The sequence below is a fragment of the Chinchilla lanigera genome, unplaced genomic scaffold (assembly GCF_000276665.1).
Source record: "Chinchilla lanigera isolate Chin_1 unplaced genomic scaffold, ChiLan1.0 scaffold00012, whole genome shotgun sequence".
NCBI lineage: Eukaryota > Metazoa > Chordata > Mammalia > Rodentia > Chinchillidae > Chinchilla > Chinchilla lanigera.
This window is the reverse complement of record NW_004955413.1, coordinates 9,248,008-9,267,044: the sequence shown is the minus strand read 5'-3', so window position 1 is coordinate 9,267,044 and position 19,037 is coordinate 9,248,008. Positions and strand designations below refer to the sequence as shown.

Genomic DNA, 19,037 nt, shown 5'->3' with positions numbered 1-19,037 from the left:
CTCTTTGGGTTCTGGGGTTCTGGTGGCCTCTCCTTCTCTTTGTCCTTGGGCTCCCCTGCTATAGCTATTCTGGTTCTTTAAAGTGTCCATTAAGGGGTTATGTAATTCAGTGGTAGACCACTTGCCTAGCATGCACAGGGTTCAAGCCCCAGGATGCAAATAAAGTGTTCATTAACCTCCTTATTTTTTGTAAACAGGTATTTTATTGACTTGTTCTCAATCATCCAGGGTGACAGTGCATTGTATTTCCTGCCAAGGGGCTGACCAGACTCTATATAGTCATTTGAAGTTTTACTATACAGTGATAAACTACACTTAATCTCTGTCTCTTCCAGAGAACTTGAGGAAACCTTAGAATTTTGTAACTTTACTTAAACATGATTTCCTCACTTTTCACCATCTGTAACCTCTGCTCTACTTACTGGTCCACACACTTGCCTTTACTCTGAGATCTAGAGAAGGAAAGTTTATTTTGATTCACAGTTTCAGAGGTTTCAGTCCATGGTCTGCTGATTTCATTATTTTTAGGCCTGTACCAGAAACATCATGGTGGACGGGAAGAGAGGAGCAAAGCTGTCCATCGTATGGCAGCTAGAAGCAGACAGAGCAAGAGCCAGAGAACAAGGGACAGGGACAGATATACAGTAGTCCACAGTGCCACACCCTATGACCCATTCTTTTCAACGAGGCTCTGCCTTGCAAGTTTCCATTACCTCCCAATAATGCCATTAAATTTAATCCATCAATGGATTATTCCACTGAGGAAGCTGAAGCCCTCATCATCCAGTTATCATCAGATGGGCTCTAAGGTCCTCCCAAAGAGGAAATGGGGACCTCAACTCACCCCTTGGAGTAGGTTCTTTTTTTTTTTTTTTTTTTTGTACCAGGAAGCAAACTCAGGGCCTTGCACTTGCCAAGCAGGCACTGTGCTGCTGAGTTACATCTCTGGCCCTTGGAATAGGTTCTTAACTCATCACGGAATAAGAATTGCAAGATGTGTCAGTAGAAGGCATAGGAGGAGCTAGAAAGTAAGAGAAAACAGGGAAGGCACTTTAGCTTGGGGTGTTCAAGGTGGCACAGCTCTGAAGAAGATGATCCAATTGGCGCGTTACCAAAAAAACCAGACCTTTTTTTTATGGATTTGCTAGGGTGACTAGAGTCTGGTTGATCATTATCTTAATTCTGGTTTTGCAAGGTGGCTCCAGGAGGCCTTATTGCTTCAGGGGGCAATTTTATCTCCTTGAGATGATTACTTCTGCTTGGGGCAGTCTCAGTCATATAGAGGCTCTACTGCAACTCAAGGTGGCTTAGGTTTAGGGCAACTACTGGCTACGTCTGGGTGCTCATTTTTAGTTGAATGTCCCCATAAATCTCTTATCTCTGTTTCCCTAGTCTTAAAAGGGGAAAGAATAGGTTGTGTATATATAGAAGTAAATGACATTGTTTCGCCAGCTTTTAGACAGACTCTCCCCAAATGATTAACATGCCTAAGTGCAGAATTGAACCAGGATCTGACCCAAAGTTTTAAGGTACTAAATGGTCAGGCACTGTTCTACTTTTAGTTACCTATTAGGCATCTGTAGGCTCAAATGAAGAGTCACTGTTTTTAGCAAAAACCGCTTTTAAGTCTCTGGCTGCCTCAGAAGGAACTGCAGATCATGCTTTTAATGAGCATGAGGTGAAGAGCCCTGGAGGTTGTTTGTTCTCTGTCCCTTTGGTAGTCGCTGGCTGTGTCACAAACACCATCCAAAAGGTCTTCCTTTGAGCACATGAGACTTTGGGGGGAACATTCTAGATCCAAGCCATAAAAATGAGCTATTCCTCTGCCTTCTATTTTGCTACTTTTTTCCTACTTTAATTGTCTGAGCCTCTCTCCCTCTCCCACCTTCCTATGAGGATAACTTACTTCTTCCTGAAGTCATTTGAACTGCTGAAAGCACTGTTGCCTGTGAACTCCTAGCACTTATTTTTCCTGTCACCCACTTTGGCATTCTGTTTCTCAAAATCTCTTGTGCAGATGTTTTTCTTATCTTTCTTTTTTATGGTACTAGAGATTGAGCCCAAGACCTTTGCACTAAGCTACACGTCCCCCTCTTTCTTATTTTTTATTATGAGATAGGGTCTCTCTAAGTTGCTAAATCACCCAGGCTGGGCTTAGACCTGTGATCTTCCTTCTTCAGCCTCCCAGAGTGCTGGGATTACAGGGGTGTGCCACGACCTTATTCACCATTATTGCCCAAGTGCTAAGAACAGAGAGATGTTCAACTGATATTTTTAATGAAGCAATAAATGAATTTACTGCACTAACATCAGTAATCAAGAATTGGTAATAACATACAATCTGATGAACAAAAATCCTTTCCATGGCTATAAATAATTAATTTCCAGATTTATGTCAGTTCAATTTATTCTTATGTCACATGAATCATGTTAAGTGGCCTGTTTGTCTGAGTTCAGACAAGTATGCATTTTGACAGTGAAGGAATGAATGTCTATGAATTTAGCATAGATATAAAATTTCCATTAAAGTAAATAATATTCTTGTTAGGAAAGAAAGTCTTAGCAGAGAAAACACCAATCCTGATAACGAACCGAGTTAGTTAAAAGGGACTTAGGGCCTTCCACTCTCCACCCACTCCAGTGTGAAAAAGCTGATGTTCCTCTTCAGACTTTGAAGTATCTGTTAACATCTGCAGACATCCTAAGGGAAACTGGCACAAAATAAATACATGCATGCTATTTATATCTCCACAGGAGTGAAAAAAGCCAAGGAAAAATTGTTTCTTTACATGACACAGGAAGAGCCAAGTAGAAATGGTAGAAGGCTTGGGCTTCCATGCTAAGGGGTACAGACTTCTATGTTTGAACAATGCAGAGACATTAGCGGACAAAAAAGGACCCAATCAGTGACCCTCTGTCTATGAATTCAAGAAGAGCCTGGGTAAGGGGAAAAAATGTAATTAGCAGCCCAGCAAGGATGGAAGATGGAAACCAGAACTTCTACAGTGAAAGGCTCCTAGTCTATCTGAAGATCCCTACACTTGCACAAGGCCAGGATGGCCTCAGGGTGTGAAACGACCTGGACTCACAAGTGTACCTGTCTGGAGTGAGTAATGCAGAACAAAGTGCAAAACATTTCTTGACCTGACAAACTCAAAATAGTTTAACTGCAGAGGTATGCGTACAGGTAGGTACTATACAGAAAATTTCCTGGCATGGTTGTTCCCAAACTTGATCATGTGTCAGAATCACCTGCAGGGCTTAACACACAGATGGCTGCATCCTGTTCCCAGAGCTTTTGATTCCACAGGTTTGAGGTGGGGCCTTAAAATGTGCGCCTCTAACAAGCTCGCAGGTGCTGCTGCTGGTCTGGAAACAATACTTTGAGGGCCACCACCACGAGCACCTATTCCACATTTCTCTCCTCTACAGATAACTTGCCTGTCCTTTCACTGAGATAGTCAAGGTCCCCAAAGACGTTTCTCTTTCCTTGCTAGCAAACCCTTCATTCTTTATTTCACTGATTCTCTTGACATTTTCAGGTATGAGCTGCAACAAGGGATGAATTAAGCAAGGGGAGGACAGAAAGAAAACTTTCCCTTGTTAGAGCTATGCTTTTTTATTTTTTATTTTTTTTTGTCTTTGCAAGACAGGGTCTTGCTATGCTGTTCAGGCTGGCCTTGAGCTCACTTTGTAGCCCAGACTGGCCTCAAACTCACAATGATCCTCCTAACTCAGCTCCCAAGTGCTGGGATTACAGGCGTGTGCCACCACGCCCGGTTTAGAGCTACTCTTTAACTCTCACTCTACTCTCCTTTTTTCTGGCAAAATTTCAAATTGTTTCTATTGAGTATTTCTCTAAGCCCCTGAAAGCTTTCTTTCATCTCTTCTCTACTACTTCACTCTTCATACAGGTCACTTTGTGATCACTAGATACATTTGTTGTTTGTCAAATATATCGTGTGATACTCGCTTCCATTCATTCTCAGTATTTTGCAAGATTGGGAACATTATCCACATTTCCCTTCTTCTTTACTGATTTTGTATCCCCTTAGTAATGCTACTTCCTCTCTCATCACATGCCCATGTAGCACCTATACAGTAGAGATTATGGTCCCTGCTGATAGGAGTCCCCCACCCCATTTGATTCAAGCATCCTTTGGCTCTTTCCTAGCTCGAGGGAATGAACCATGATTAGTTTAGGCAGACATAACAATCTTGTTTCCTGTGGCCAGTTATTAGTTTGAAGACAGATTGTGACACTGTTCTGGTGAATGAGACATAAAGAGAGGCCTACTGGGGTGCCTTTAGGAAGTACTTTCCTCCTCTATTAAAAGGAAGCACAAGGATAGATTGCCTTTCCTGCTTTTGAAAAGTGGTTTTGTGAGGATGTGATGCTTGGAGCTGTGACAGCCACTTTGTTACAACAAAATATTATACCTGTGGACAAAAGGACTGAGGATGCCAAAGTGAAAAGTTGGAAAGCACTTAGATTTACATTGTTTTACAATAATTAATCAGAATTATCTATCTTTGGATTTCTTTCTATGTGAAATAATAAACCATTATTTACTTATTTTGAGTGAGTCTTCTGAAATGTTAATATGCGTGTGTGTCACCTGGAAGTCTTGTTTAAATGCACATTCTGATTCTGTAGGTCTGGAGTGGTGGCTGAGAACATGCACTTCTATCAGACTTCAAAAGGGTGCCCATGTTGTGCTGCTGATCCAAAAACCACACTTTGGGTGGTAAGAATCTCATGTATTTTAGCCAGGCATCCTATAGTATCTATACACCACTCTAAATATTTTCTTAAAAATGCAATTGCGGGGCTGGGGATTTAGCTCAGCGGCAAAAGCGCCTGCCTGGCAAGCGCAAGGTCGTGAGTTCGGTTCCCAGTACCAGAGGGGGGAAAAAAAAATGCAATTGCGATACTTTTCACACATTCATTTTGTTTTTAAAGCCCAAAGCCTAATTTTTTTTTTCTTTTTTAAAGTTAGTTTGAGGGCTAGGATATAGTTCAGTGGTGCAAGCATCTGTCTGGCAAGTGCGAGGTCATGAGTTCGACTCCCAGTACCAAAAAAAAAAAGTAAAAAGTTAGCTTGAAACCTACCAGTACGCAAGACATTGTGTAGTCCGGGTGTATACTATGTAGAGAGTGGTGGTGGTTGTTATTTTTGTTACACTGGGGAGTAGTTAGGAAAGACTGACAGACTATTTTTCCCTTTTGTTTAGATAGACTCCTGAAATACACATTTTTCCGACCTTGTGCTCTGAAGGGAACCTCATCTGTCTAGTGAGAAGTCTATGGAAGGGAACTGAGAACAGTTCGTACAGAGTCCTAGCACCATTTGATCTGCTCAAAACCCTTTATGACCTGCCTATTGTAAGACAGAATTTCCACGAGGGATTGTGATGCTGAGATGCCTTACAATGAAGCGTGGCATAGTGGAAGAGACAGTCTTAGTTTGGACTGCTGTAACACAATACCATAAAGTGGGTGGCTCAAATAACCAACATGTGCTTATTTCTTGGGGTTCTAGAGGCTGGGAAATCCAAAATCAAGGAACCAGAAGACCTGGGGTCTGGTGAAAGATGGTTTTCTGGTTTGCCAGTGACCGTCTTTTTGTATATCCTCACATAGTAGAGAGAAAAACCGCCTCTCTCATGTTTCTTCTTATTAGGTTACTAATTCTTTTCACAAGAGCTCTACCTCTAATGACCTCATTGCCTCCTAAAAGCCCCATCTCCTGGAGACAGGACATCAGGTGTTACTGCTTCAACATAAAAATTTTATAGACCACATTTAGTTCCTAATACAGCAAAAATTATTTAAATGCAACAAAGTCCCTTGCTAGGACACAGGCCTGTACGGGATGAGACGGGAACAAGGTAGGATAGAAGAAATAAAAGATAAGTAGACAGAAGAGAAGGAAATCATATCTAAAACTTATACACTGCAACTTCTGGGCCCCAGAGTTACCTAAGACAATCTATATCAGCATTCCCTTGGTTAAATTTAGGTTTCTTTCCTTCCAGAACCATTACACCCAGAATTCCTCAGGAATAATAAAAGTCCATAAATTGGCTTGATTGAGAAAGCTAAGAACAGGAACCGGATCCTAAGATAAAGGAACAGGTTTCCCATACCTGTAAAATGGGCTAGCACCCTTCTGGGGGTAGATCACCTTTTCTGGGAGTTTTCACCTTCTCAAGAGAAGCATAGATGATCCCCATTCCAGCAAATAAGCTCCTCTCCTCTCTCTTGAGGACGCCCTATTTTTTTTTTTTTTGAGTGTGTACCCTTTAAATCCTTCTCATGTCTCTTACTAACTACTGCAGTCCTGAAAATTCTTCTTCTGTGATGGAATCAGTAAACCTGTAATTCAATTCTACAGGCAGAGTGGGTTAGGTCACTTCTCTCAGTTTAGGAACCTCCTCAGACCCTATTTGGTGACATCTTCTCTTGGTAAGCCAGCTACGGGATGGACCACGACTTTGCTAAGTCCAGCCAAAGGCTTTTCATTTGTTTCTTTCCCATTTCTCCCAACCTCTTGCCTTCTGAAACATAGCTTCTTTTCTTTTCTTCATTTTTCTCTCTACTTGTCTGCAAACCTCTGCAGCCTTAGGTTTTTCCCTTTTCAGCTCCCAAGTCCCTAGAAAATAAGTGCTTACACAAAAGCACCAGTGACAAGAGGCACTGGCTCCCTGTAACCGGAAACGGAAAGAGGTGTTGAGAGGTATCCTCTATGACAGTGGTGGCAAACTTATGTCACACACGCCACAGAGGGCACGCCGAGCCCTCTCTGTCAGCCCTTGAGCCAAGTCGTCCTAGCAGCAAAGCATTCAGGTTTAAACTGCAATTTTGGCATTTTCTGGTAAATAAATGGATTTGGCACTGCAGTTTGGGCTCTTGGTCTCTACAAGTTTCACTATCACTTCTCTGTGACATAATGTAGCAGCTTCATCAGGTACTCCCTCAGGCCAACATACCCTGTTCCAGGTCAGATGAACTAGAATTTTCTCACCAGGGAGACACATCTAAGGGTAGACCCACCCAATGTCTAGAGCAAGGTTTCTCATGTAGTTGGCACAGAAACCTAGTCCTGAGGCACTGTGGAGAAAACCAGCATTGGGGTGATAGCCAAGGGAAGAATCTCCTTACATCACATGCATCTTTGGGTCCTAAACACTTTAGATAAAAGAAGATCCTCTAAACTGTTCTTTTACACACACCCCCATCTCACTGTCAAAGCCACAGGGGATAAACTGGGCCTGCCTGATTCCATGGCTCCCCTCCTGAGTGGCTGTGAACATGGCCTAAGCTGAGCAGATTCCGGTGGTCATTCAGGTGATAACTGATGGTATCCTTAGGACCTGGTAGAGTCTGTGGACTCAAACTAAGAAGAGGGCCACTGGTTTTCTCTTTTCCTTTCTGCCCCAATAAAACTTCAGCCCCCTTTCTGTCCTTTCTCTTCTCCAACTCTGAGGCTTTGACCTGTCAGAAAGCTTAAATCTTTTCACTTTTTCTGGTATTAGTTAGCAGGGAGTTGGAAAGTGGAGAAGAACTGATGGGAGTCGGGGACTCAGAAAGTTTTCTCAAGCCAGGAGTGGTGGTGCACACCTGTAATCCCAGCACTCGGGAGGCTAGAGGCCAGCCTGGGCTACAAAGTGAGCTCAAGTCCAGCCTGAACTACATAGTGAGACCCTGCCATGATTTCCGGGGCCCTAGAGCCACCTGTCCATCCTTCCCTCTAGGTAATTTTTTTTAGCACCTCATAGAGTCACTTCTTTAATGCTAGATTGAGTCTTCCTTCCACTTTATTTGCTCCTGGTATTCTTATTCTGGTATTCCTAGGCTCAAGTTTATTACCCTTATTGAAAATGGTATATGATTTGTACTTGCTAAGTAACATCTCCAGACGTTTTCAACCCCCTGTGAGTTCCTCGCATATGTTACAGGTCCCTACATATAAATATCTTTCCAGTGATTTTTTGAGTAAAGCCCAGCCGTTGTTTATGACTTCCTTTTTCCTGCCTTTCTGATCTATTGATGCAATTGCACTGGCCAACACTGCCTATCTCAGGAAAGATTTCTGTGTGACTGGCAGGGACATCTAGACTAGTCATGACAGAAACAGGGGCAGGCCACACATGCAGTGTGACCCTGGGAAAACTGGTGGACTACTTGGGTAGTCTGACCTTGGGAACTAAATAGGTTCCTATCTTTTCTTTCTCCTTTTTTATCTTTCTCTAAATCTTTCCAAAAATATACCAGAGAGATACAGAAGGTGTGTGGTGCATCTTAAATAATTATAGGTAACTAAAAATCTATCCCCAAAATGTCACTGTTAGTTTATACTCCCACCAGCCCTTCCAAACATGTGTCCTTCAGCCTCTCAATGTATTTCTATTGTTATTTGAGGGTACTTTCAAGTACTTCTCAGATAAAGATTTAGCTTCTTGTATAGTTATGTCTATATATAAAATAAAAATGCCAATGTAAATATTCTAGCTACTAGTCATTATTTTTTGGTTTTGGTACTGGGAATCGAACTCAGGACCTTGCGTATGCACCACTGAGCTATATACCTGGCCCCTACCAGTCATTATTGATTTTGTGGTATAAGCTTTCTGTTATTTACTTCAGACTATGTGTTAATATTATCTGGAGCCAGTCATCATAAAAGGTCTTTGGGTCTAGAAAATGTAGCACTATAGTAAAAATTTTAATGGTCCCATGATAAAAAGTCAATGTCTTTATTTAGTGTATTGCCGGACACCTTCCAGTGCCAGTTTCTTGACAAAGTCAGGACTGGGGGTGGGTACCTGCAAAGCAGGGACTGCATAGGATGAGTATGCGGCCTCTCTCTACTCTCTATTAGTCATAACTTTCAAGATATTCATTGTGCTATTGATAAAGGATGGTTGGGGACCTGAAGGATCAGAACTGAAAGTAGCCAAGGAATCAGAGCCCAGGATGAAAGGCACCCCTTCAGAGTTGAAAGGGGACGTAAAAGCCACCACAGAGATTTGTGTCAGTCCCCTACCTCCTGTCTGGGAATGTTTGCCCACCAGAATGGGAGGGGAGCGCTATGCGGGCCTCAGTGCATGGGAAAACATTAGGCGAATGCCCTGTGTGTGCTGCACTGGCTCTAGACAGAGGTATTGTAAATGTGGATCCTGTTGTCCAGTAGACAAGTGAACAATTCTGTGCAACATTATACCTAATCAAGAACACCTAGTGATTGATTTTTTTATTTCCTTTTGTATGCTTTAGAAAAGTTGATTTCCTGCTAGGGTTGCGGCCAGACGGTTGGTCAACCATGTCTGAATCTGTAACTAAAATGGAAACCTCATTGTATCTAAGGGTTTCATAGGTAATTGCAAAAGTATATAATAAAGCAAAAAACATTTCTCTGTGTCAGAGGAGACTTGCTCTCCTGTCCCACCAGAAGGACCTCTGGTGTCTGTGTTGTTTGTCTCTTCGCCCCGTCGTTCCCTCCTGCAGGAATCTCCTGGACCTGCTGTGGATGGACCGCGGCAGTGTATTAATTCACCATTGCTATAATGAAAATAGGATGACATTACATTTCTTATTAACGAAACAGGTAGAAGTCTGTATGCTCTTAAACTATACTTGTTATATTTGGGTAAACACCTCAAAATAAATAGAGGTTAATAATGAAGACAAAAGGCTTATGCCAAATGCTATTGACTTCTACCATTTTCCTTTTTTGGAGTTATTGTTCATCAATATCCTACTTTTAATTTCTGGCCCTGGCTTGTTTAACAAGGTCATAAAATGAAGTGAACCCATCAATGACTTGTAATGTCCTTGCCCTCTTTTCCAGATCATCAAAAGTTGATCGTTCATCAAACAATAAACCCATCTTTCTTTGTTTCCTTTTATCAGTCAGGGTAAGATTTTTCACCCCTGGCTAGGCAAGATCAGCACCCTTCCTCAGCCTGAAGCAGTTACAAGAAGATGGAGTGCTGGGCCTTCTGCACCCCGCTTAAGAATAAGGAATCAAAATCTGGTGGTGTGGGATAAGGTAGAAAGGAGTAAAGGGTAAAAAAGAGACGAAGAAATCATCACTAAAAATTGTACTAAGAGGACTGCTACTTTGGGGCCCAGTCAAATTTACCTAAGGTGCTCCATATCTGCATCTCCTTGGATAAATTTAGGTTCCTTTTCTTCCAGAACCATCAAACCCAAAATCCCTCAGGAATACTCAAAGTCCATAAATTGGCCTGATTGAGAAAGTACAGAGCAGGAACCTCATCCTAAGATAAGGTAGACCTTCTGGGGCCAGACTACCTTTTCCTGGGATTTCCATCCCCTCAAATAAAGCTTAAATGATCTCAGTTCCAGAAAATAAGCTCCTCTTTCTCTCTTGAGGGCCAGCATGCTGTTTCTTTGAGTGTGTGCCTTTTAATTTCTTCCCAATAAAACCCTTCCCATGCCTCTTACTAATCAGCCCTGAAAACTATTTTTCTATAACAGGAGTCAGCAAACCCGCAAACTTATTCTATGGGTAGTGTGGGTTAAGTCCCTTATCTCAGCTTCAGTAACCTCCTCAGACCCTGTCCACTGAGAGGGACACAAAACAAAGGACACTGAAGTCAAGGAAGGTCTCCTGGAGAATTTGATACACACATTTTAAAACACAGTTTAGAATAACTATGTAGGAAGCAGCTGAGAGAAAGAGGTTAGAGTTATGTGCTTCCAACCAAGGAATAACATAAAGTCAGGGAGGCTGAGACAGGTCAGTAGTTTCTAGGACACATAGATGCTCAGCAGTAGGAGTTTGAGAGTGGCAGATTAGCAGCTAGAGAATAAGATGAATAGTAACAACCATCCCACTTTGTCCACAATTCTCCTAGATTTAGCATCAAAAGTCTCCTGTCTGCAGTTTCTGGCAAACAAGGATGGTTGACCACACTAGGTTAGAAGTCATGATTTGGAAAATCATATATGCCATGAAAAGAATCATTTATGTTTGTTTGTTTGTTTTGTTTTCTGAGACAGGGTCTCTCTCTGTAGTTCAGGCTGACCTTGAGCTCACTGTGTAGTCCTGGCTGGACTCGAATTCAGAAAGATCCTCCTGCCTCAGCTTCCTGAGTGCTGGAATTAGAGGCATGTGCCACCATCCCTGAATCACATTCATGATCCATCAGGAGTTTAGAGCCATGAAAGTGGAGAGGGTATATTTGGGAAGATGTCACCAGGCTGCATTATCAAGGGACCAGAGGAGGCAAAACCTACACAAACCAAAATCAAGTCTCCTGGCTTTTGGTGTCCCATGCATGGGGGAAATAAAGATATAAGTAAACACTGTTAAAGAGGAAGAAGGTGAGGCAAAAAGGTGGCAGGGAGGACGAGACTTGAGGTCTGGAGTCTTGTGTTCATCCTTTGCACTTATACAGCTCTATAAGTTTCAGCTTCCACATCTATGAAATGGGATAATACCTACCTCCCTGATTTGTTTTGATGATCAAACAGTAGTGTGCATGTGAGAAAGCTTGGCAGACCATAAAGCACTGTATAACTATTACTAATAGGTCCACTGTCGCATTCAAAATGTGTCCAACCACATCAATCTAGAAAGTGCAGTCTTGGTTGTGATTGCATCATATTGCTTCCTGTTTTTCAACAGCACTACATCATCATTAGTGACTCCTGGGTGTCAGCTTGCTTGAATGGGGTTGAGAGTCACTTGGAAGGATTGCCAGGGAAGAGGCAATCTAGAGTCTCCCTTCTCCTCCCCCACCATAAAAGGTAAACCAGGTAAAGTGGGATTAAAAAGAATAATAGAGCTAGGTACAGTGGCACCTTGTTTGCAAACAATTTGGTTTGCCAACAGAAGCATTTGGTAAAATTTTGTTTTTGTTTCAAACTCTGCATTGGGTGACAAACCCGACAGCAGCCATCTTTCCCACACAAACACAAATGTGGCCATCTTTTCAAAATCATGGTACAAGTTAAGTTTGTGAACTGAGGTATCTCTGCACATTGTTGTGTACACCTGTAGTCCCAGTATCTCAGGCAGGCTGAGGCAGGAGGATTGCTTGAGTCAGTCTGGGTAGCATAGCAAGACACTGTCTCAAAAAAATAAAAAATAAAAGAGAGAGTAGAGGGATAGAAAAATCTAGACCCCAAAGTACAGCTCTAATTGTTGATAATCAAGTTACATCATCCCCTGCTGGGGCTGGGGATTTAGCTCAGCGGCACAGCGCCTGCCTGGCAAGTGTGACGTCGTGAGTTTGATTCCCGGGACGAGGTGGGGGAACAAAACGCAGAGGACAGTTTCTGGATTCTTTATGGGGGAACAAAACGCAGAGGACAGCTTCTGGATTCTTTGGGGGCTGGGGATTTAGCTCAGCGGCACAGCACTTGCCTGGCAAACGTGAGGTCGTGAGTTCAATTTCAGGTACCGGAAAAAAAAAAAAAAAATCATCCCCTGCTTATGGTCCTTTAAAATCTCTTTTGATGAGAGGACAAAGGCCCTCCTCCTTGATCTGGCTCCTGCTTACCTCTAGGATCTTGTTAGTCCTTTCTCTGCACAGTTTAGATTCCAACCATCGCAAACTACTCACTGTACTGGGATGTGTCCCGTTCTCTTCTGGCACTTCTGATCCACGCTGTCCCTTTCCCCGACTCTCCTGGTATAGACCTCCTTAGATTTCAAGTGTTGAGCTCAGATGCTACTTCCTACATGAAGCCTACTTTGGCTTCCTCAGGCACAGTCAGACATCTGTAAGCCAGTAGTACCTTGGGCTCTGTCCTGGGAGAGGGGAGGGTATACGATATTGCATATTAGACCAGAGCACTGAGTTTCTGATTATACTTTAGCGTTTAAGCCCAGAGTTGCCATTTTCTACTTTGGCTGAGATACAAGAGAAACATTAGTGTGAACTACGAAGAACATAGACTGGGCCCAGATGGCCTGGCTGTGGGACCTTCAACAATTAACCAAAGCTGGTTAGGGTGAAGAAGCACCCACATATGTAAAACGAGGATGATGGTATGCATGTCCACTTCACAGCATGTTTGTGATTACACAGATGTGTGTGTAAAACCACTGAGAACAGCACCTAATACATCATACATATTCATAGGTTTTTATTATTAACCTCACAATTTCCTCTTTTGTAAAATGGGAGTAATACACTCAGACAGAGCTGATGTGAGGGTTACTAGAGATAAGCAGAAGTGACTGGCATAGAGGAAGTTCATAGTCTCTTTCTCATCCTTTCCCTTCTTCACTTTTGTTACTGTTTGCAGTACTGGGGGCAAGGGCCTTCACACCGATCTGAACCCCAGCCCATTTATTGTTTTTTATTTTTAATTTTGAGGGAGGGTGTGACTAAATCACTAGGTTGCTCAGACTGGGCTCAAATTGGCAATCTTCCTGTCTCAGCCTCCCAAGAGCTGGGATTACAGGCATGTGCCACCACTCCTGGTTAGTTGTTTATTAATTAAAAAAGGTTATGCTGAGTTTGTGTTTCGTGGGGTCTAGCTTCTCCTCCCATTTGCTCTTCTCTGTGTTCATCTTGCGCAGGGTTTCTCAGTCTCAGCACGAAGAATTCCTGGTTGTGGGGTCAGTATGTGCAGTATGCTGTAGGATGTTTAACAATATCCATGCCTTCTACCCACAGGTAGCCACTTCCCTGATTTTGACAGCCTAAAATGTCTCCGGGCATTGCCAAATATCAGGAGGGTGTGTGTAAAATTTCTACTACCCAGGCATGGTGGCACATACCTGTAATCCTAGCACTCTGGAAGGCAGAGGCAGGAGGGATACAAATTTGAGCCCAATCTTGGCAATTTAGTAACTCAGCGAGACCTTGTTTCAAAATAAAAAGTGAAGGAAGGGCGAGGGGTGTAGCTGAGCGTGAAGGTCCTGGGTTTAATCCTCAGTACAAAGCAGCAACATCAATGACCTCTCACCCCTCTCCCAACCATTGAGAATCGCTTGTCTGTGGAGAGCTACTAAACTTGCTTAAGTTTTAATGAGATTTTTTTCCCTCTTTATCACCAAAGCAAAAATTGGGTTCATAGATTCTCAGAGTGGAAAAGGAAAAAGAGTTTTTCCTTCCCCAACCACAGTATTTCTTTCTATCTTGATTCTCAGGGTTGGTTAGGTAAAGAAGGGCTGAGAGATTAGGGGTTAGGGCAACAGGGTGTAGGACCCCCTTTTATTTATCTAGACATATGCTTCTAAATAGCAACGACATATGCTTTCCTTTCACTTTGTGGGGAAACTGAAAGAATTCAGTGTTTTACAATTCAGATTAAGGCTAAAAACACATCAAGCTGTGCAATTTTTCTGGGGGTGAAAAGCAGAGACGGGACTTTGTCTAAGCATAACTACGCAAAAAGTTCAACTTCAGAAAAACTACAGCATCAAAGAGATAGGTCTTCTGCAAAAGGGAAAGGGATCAAGAGCTGAGGGGGCTATGGAGGGGAAGGGAAAGGGTGAAAAAAGAATTCAGATGTCTTATGTACACGTACCAATTCCACATGAGGAATGTAATCTTTTACTGCAAACGTGTGTGAATTAAAAAATAAAAATTGGACAAAAGAAGAAAAACTTTACAGCATGAAAGAAAAATGTACACTTTGAGAAAGAACACATTGTTAGACTAAAACCTTGAATCTGAGGCACAGTTCACAATGTTGTTTTACTATAGTGCAATTTTAAAACTATTTAAGCTGGGAAATTTGTTATCAGGTGACTCCCACGAGTGGGGAAATCCAGTTCATTGGTGCCAAAGATGAAAAAAGAGATTAGGTATTGAGATGTTGAGGTTCCAGTCAGTCTTGTGAATGAATTGTAGCAGTCTTGGATGGAGAGAAAAGAAACAGGGCAGTTACTTACTAAGTTAAAAAATGTTAGAGAGCTCTCTGGATTTAAATAATAAAATCTTATGCTTATACATGTTTATCTTTCAAATGCATAAGTACTTGCATTAATTTTTTTATTTTGAAGCAAAGTTTTTTTTTAAGTTCCGTATAGTACAAAGTCATTTTTTTTTTTTGGTACTGGGCATCGAACTCGGGACCTCATGCTTGCCAGGCAGGCACAATTCCCCTGAGCTATATTCCCAGCCCTTCAGTACAGTACAAAGAGCTTTTTGTCCTCAATCACTTGAGGGCAAGGACTTGAGGTTCCATAACCTCCCATATATTTTTTAGTATTATTCCCTACAAATAAGGGCTTTCTCCTACATAATCATAACAGAACCAGCAAAATAAGAAAATAACACCAATCCATGATGACCATCTAATTCTCAGAGTCCAGTCAAGTTTTGTCAAGTATCTCAATAAAGTTTTCTAGCAACAGGATCCTGTTCACAGTCACACACTGCACTGAACTGTCTGTCTCTCCACTCTTCTGCAGCCTGGTACAATTTCCCAGTCTTTCCTTGATGCTCTTACAGAAAACAGGTCAGTTATTTTGTAGCTGGTCCCTTAATTTGTGTTTTATGGGTGTTTCCTTGTGAATAGTTTCAGGTTATACTGAGGAGGGATTATAGAGGTGATATTGTTTTCTTCCCATTATATCCTATCAGGCAGGGCATGAATTCATTTTGCCCCACTCCTGGTAATGTCCCCTGCTGTTCCTTTGATTAGGATGAAAATTGCCAGATTTCTATACTATAAACATCCTCTTTTTCTACTTGAAAATCATATAAATATTGCATCCTTTATACAACTTTTGATATATTAATTTATGTAGACTCATAATTCCATATTTTATTCAACAAGTGCTAATCTGTTGCTACTGTTTTTAACTTTGACCCTGAATTTGTTCTTGAGTTCTCCAGCAGAAGTCCCTTCAGGCTGGCTTCTACTACATCCTTCAGACATGTTCCCATCATCCCCTGGGCCCTTTTCTTATTCTGTCACAATAAGCTATTCCAGACTCTTCTCTGGATTTAAATAGTAAAGCCTTTTACTATCTTTCGAATAGGGTAAGTACTTTCATTTGTCTCTTTTTCACAAGATCGGGTGAGTTCAGGGTAGTATGGCAGTAGACTTATTTGTTTATTTTTGAAACACAAGTTTTTCCTTGCCCCACATGTGGGATCAGGTATTTCTCTGAGGAGCCCTGCTTACTTTTACAGGAAAATGTTATTTAGCAGCAAAGCTCTGGACACTAATCATTCTCATAATTCTTGAGCTGTTGCTGCTCCTAGGCCTGCTATGGTGGTTATGAAATATATCACTCATCTCTTGCTGTAGAGAGCATAATTGACTACTGCTTCCTGAATGTTTCACCCTGTTCACATGAACGCTACACTTTCCAAGGGTTACTCCTAGGGCTGGCAGCGTAGCTCAGTTGTAGAGCACTTGCCTAGAATATACAAGGCCAGCTGACCAAACAAGCATAAAACCTGCTAAACCAAGGGTTATTCCTAGGCAGTGCCTGAGCTCAGCAATGGTAGTAGGGCAGATCCATTCTGGCAAGGCTGAATCCTCTGATGGGTAGTTTGGTTTAAGATCTCCTCACCTACCTGATAAATCCATTCTTGGAATTTTGCGATGGTTCAAAGATCTACTTGATTTTTCCTTCTTTCTATAAATGGCGGACCTGCATCTCAGGCTGAAGGACCAGTTTTCCTTTTATTTGCTTCCTACTTTTATTAGTTATCTGTGTAAAAATTACTATGTAAAAATTACCTCCAAGTTGTAGTGGCTTAAACAAAATCAGTATTTATTATCTCCCAGTTTTGGAATGCAGGGGCAGCCTCATTGTCTCAGAACCACTCATGATATAGCTGTGAAAATATCAGCCACCTCATAGCCATGTGATGGGTTGACAGGGCCCAAAGAGTCTACTTGCAAGATGACCCCCTTGGGTTTTGGGAGAAGGTGTGAGTTACACATAGAGCACTCCGTAGGGCTGTCACTACTTCTTTTGTTTGTATTTGTTTATTTATTCATTTTGTGGTGCTCAGGATCAAACTTAGGGCCTCACACATACTAGGTAACTCTACCACTGAACTACAACCCCAGTCTCCACCTCTTCCTCCTCTTTCTCTCCCGCTTTCCTGTTCTCTCCTCCATCCCCTTCTCCCTCCCCTCCCATTCTTTTTCTTCTTTGTCTTCTACCACATCTTCTTGATAGTGAATCTATGGGTACTACATATAATTTCATCTTATCTGTTCAATATAAATTTTTTTCTAATAATAACAACACATTCATCCCTAAATTGTATTACACATAGCTTTCACACAACATATAACGCCATATAACTTACGATGTAACAGAATTGTCCCATATGACAAGATACCATGAAAGCCTATGTCAGAGAGCACTTCAAAAGGAAGAAAAAAAGCAAAACTGACGAACCAGACAACTATTTTTTTCTTTGTGATGGTGGGAATTGAACCCAAGGTTTTGTGCATGCTAGGCAAGTGCTCTACCACTGAGTTATACCCCCAGCCCAGGCAAGACAAGTTGATGAAATTTTGGGCATCCTTTCCGGGTGGGTATGAGTGTTTTTGGATTTAGCAGAACACTTGGATAAGCAAGTTGCTGAGAGTCGGTTTTGTCTTCTGTAGAATGTGTGTGTATGTAGCAATTCCCTCGGAAGGGACTTCGCTTTTTTAAACAGAACAATGAATACAGTTAAAGTACATACTAGTGGACCTGGGCCATGGCCGCCTCCGCGCCGGAGCCGGCGGGCTTGCGGGGAGCCGGCCGCTGAGCACGTCGGCCCGGAGCAGCTCAGAAGATAACAGTCCACTTTTTAAACCGAGATGGTGAAAAATTAACAGCCAAAGGAAAAATTGGCGACTCTCTGCTAGATGTTGTGGTTGAAAATAATCTAGATATTGATGGTTTTGTGCCTGTGAGGGAACCTTGGCTTGCTCTACCTGCCACCTCATCTTCGAAGATCATGTGTATGAGAAGTTAGCTGTGATCACCGATGAGGATAACGACATGCTTGATCTGGCTTATGGACTGACAGACAGGTCCCGATTGGGCTGCCAAATCTGTTTGACCAAATGGATGGACAATACGACTGTTCGAGTACCTGAAGCAGTGGCTGATCCCAGGCAGTCTGTTGAGGTGGGCAAAAATTCCTAAGTTGCAATAAAAGGAATATTTTCACACACACACACACACTAAAGTACATACTAGATTTTCAATGAACTGCACTAAAATCTTTCTGGAAATGAGGCAGAACAAAGCTAGAGATATAGAGAAATGTGAAACTACTAACTTCCAAAACGTTCCAAGACAAAGATGGATCCTGCCCATCTTTTTATGTACTTTTGTTATAGCGCTTGCCTCTTCTGTGTGTACATCTCCTTATCTCCCCCCAACAGGGAATCCTTCTAAAAGTCCTGTGCCCTATTGTTCTTTATATTACCCATCCCCTCCAGCATATGTCCAGCATATAATGGACACTCAGCCACTGTTTGAAGAATGTTGGAAATGTGCGGGTGTTTTGAAAGCAAATATAGACAATTCACATAAACGTGGCAAAACCCAAATCAGTTTCAGCTCTCTAGCTGGGAATTACCACGATTATAAAGAAGGACACTTTACAAACACTGACACACTTAAACAGCTCAGATTCTCTTTGGTGTATACACATTTTACAGCAGTGATATATATTAATGATGTCCTTTCACTTTACAAATCTTTCATTTGTCAGTACTTCTGTTAATGTCACACAGATGAGTAATGAATGGCAAAAATTATCTAAAGTAGAAGGAATATGTCCCCTTTTAATTGTATAAAGAAAACTCAAGCAAGATATTCAGTTTCCTTTCCTGCTTATTTTTCTCTGTAGCATTTGGTACAATGAGGGTGAAGATCAGGGAGTGAATTTTCCCAAACTCTGAGCTGCAACCCTTGATTTTCTACCGTTTATTCTTGAGGCAGAAAGCTTTCTAACAATCACCCTGGGACAGAAAAGGATGAATGATACATACAGACAGGGAGGTAGGCAAGGATCCATTCTACTAGGATTTGTCCACCCTAGGGCTTCTCTCTCTCTCTCTCTCTCTCTCT

General features: G+C 41.9%; 1 pseudogene; it reads left to right on the top strand.

The window, feature by feature from the left end:
• Positions 1 to 13,022: 13,022 nt before the first annotated feature.
• Positions 13,023 to 18,104, top strand: LOC102028735 (annotated as a pseudogene).
• Positions 18,105 to 19,037: the final 933 nt, after the last annotated feature.